Source organism: Lissotriton helveticus, chromosome 4_1 (assembly GCF_964261635.1).
Source record: "Lissotriton helveticus chromosome 4_1, aLisHel1.1, whole genome shotgun sequence".
In the NCBI taxonomy this organism is placed as follows: domain Eukaryota; kingdom Metazoa; phylum Chordata; class Amphibia; order Caudata; family Salamandridae; genus Lissotriton; species Lissotriton helveticus.
Window position 1 is genome coordinate 93,393,193 of NC_136063.1, and position 2,711 is coordinate 93,395,903.

Below are 2,711 nucleotides of genomic sequence, written 5' to 3' on the forward strand. Positions count from 1 at the left end.
CAAAACCCTGACCCAGAATCAGGTCGTCTACGAATGATTTAGCACCGGGTGTCCCATGAGCATGCGGTGCACTAAGGGCGATGGAGGCGGCCCCCTTCCGTCCATGCTCCGGTCCCCAAGCGAGCGGCTCTACGCACTGGCCCCCTGAGAGAGGCCGGCTATCCCAGGCCAACCGAGGCTCCACGGTGTTGTATCTTAGCAATGACGTCATTGTCTCATGGTCACTGTGCTCACTGGATTCCAGAGTGTGGAATCCAGGGAGCAGATCAGAGATGCACAGATGCTAAGGAAGTTAGTCCTTGAATGCTCCTGGGGTTGTTGATTAAATAAACTACTTCTTCTCAATTAACCACTGTACTCCAAGTCATTACAGTGGCCACGAGGATGGGATTCATTTTAAGAAGAAAAGAAGACTTGGATTGAAGAATTTTCTACCAACTGAAGATTTCTTCATACAACCCCAGGAAGCCTGAACATTTATAAAAGTTTCAAGGTACCTTTATTATTGATATCATTTTGAAACGAATGAACTCTTGTTTTGCGCTTATTTTGAATTTTTTGCGTTTTGAGAGCCTAAATCCAATTTTTTAACTGTTTTTGACATATAAACTGTTTTTAATATGTCAAAATAGCGTACAACATCGTAATCTTATTGCCATTTTTAAATACGAAGGATCGCTTTCTTTTCCATCGCTTTAAGGATTACAACTAATTGTTATTTTGAAAAATGCCGGCATGTTAACATCTTACTTCGTTTCTTCATTCAAAAAATGCCGCCGTGTTGATTGCCGTCGCGTGCACATCGCGCTGCCACTCAGCGCATCTAACGCTGATCACCTGCATTCTTTTTCTGGGCTACCGCGTCATCGCGTTGCTACATCAGCGCGTTCAACGCTCTGACTTCAATTACTGCATCATCACGTTTGACGCTCCGCAAGCGGCCATCTTAAGTAACCTTAGCAACCAATGCCATTTCACTCGCACAGACGGCAAATGTAAACAAACAGTGTTATTTCACTCGTCGGACTCAATTTTCCTTCGGCAAGTCTACAAATCATTACTTATATTTGGCATTATTAAACGTTCCTCAATAAACAAAATTATTCAAATTTTTTGGGAAAACATTTTTCCATGAAGTAAACTTAAAACAAGAAATGAACCTTGAACAATAATTACAAACTTGATGGAATAAACACCTGACAACAGTCTCTCGAACATATATCATCTATTGACAACGGTGACTACATTAATTATTTTAGTTATTTATTTTCAAACCATTTTGACAACGGTGACTACATTAATTATTTTAGTTATTTATTTTCAAACCACTTTGACAACGGTGACTACATTAATTATTTTAATTTATTATTTTATTGCATATACTAAGTGTCATTCTAATATTTTAATCGTATTAAGTCATTATGGATGTTTCATCTTCTGTGGTTGCTCCTCCCAAGTTCTTGCAGTCTCCTGGTCCGCCTTCTATGAATTGGGAAGATTGGTCAGAATCTTTTGAGACCTATTTAGAAGCCATAGGCGGTGATGTATTTTTACCATCTAGAAAATTAGCATTACTTAAACATAATTTAGGCGTTGAAGGCAGAAAAGTTTTAAAAACTTTACCCGTAACAAATCGTGTTGTTTCAACAGTTATTGATAATGATGAAACAAGTGAAACTAGTGAAACCAGTTCTAATGATACAGCTATTGATGTATATTCTGATGCTTTAAAAGCATTAGAAGAGAATTATGGTAAAAAAACGAGCATTGTTGTTGAAAGACACAAATTTTTCTCTAGAGCACAATTAGCTGGTGAAAATGTGCAACAATATGTGGCATGTTTAAGAACTTTAGCCATCACATGTAAGTTCAAAGACTTACACGAAGAAATAATAAGAGATCAGTTTATAAATAGAATTAAAAACATCAAAATTCAAGAGCGTTTACTTGAACTAAAAAATCCTTCTCTACAGAAAACTCTTGACACAGCCAGAAAAATGGAGAATACGTCTCACTATGTCAAAGAGTTAAGTTCTAAGGATGAATCTAGTAATGTCAATACTGTATCTACAGGCTATAGAAAAACTGATTATAAAAGCGATAACAAGGAAGTTAAATCTGGTTTTTCCAAAAATAAATCTAGTTTTTCCAAGAGAGTCTGTTACAGATGTGGCAGTCAGAAACACACTGCTGATTTCATTAAATGTCCTGCTAGTAAAGTTACATGCAGTAAATGCAAAAAAATCGGTCATTTTGCCAAATGGTGTAGAACTGGTGATTACAGTAATTGGAAGCGTTCTGTAAATCTCGTAGAATCTCACCTTGATAGTGAGGAGGAAGTACTTGATGGCAATGAGAATGATATTGAAGTGATGATGTTGCAAGATGATTTTGTTAATGATATCTCTGAAGACTATTGTCCGCCTAAATGTGAAGTATTGATAAATGATGTCTACATGATGCTTTGGGCGGATTCATGTTCGCCATACACCATCATTGATAAGAACATGTGGGAAAATGGTAACAAGTACACCTTAATAACAGCTGATGCACGACCTAAAGAATACTGTGGTGTTAGATTACCTGTTATAGGCTATTTTGAGGCCAAAGTAACTTTCAAAGGTAGATCATGTTCTACCAAAGTTTATGTTGTTGAACAGGGACGTGCTTTATTGAGTTGGAAAGATCTTAAAAAAATGGGGTTGATACTA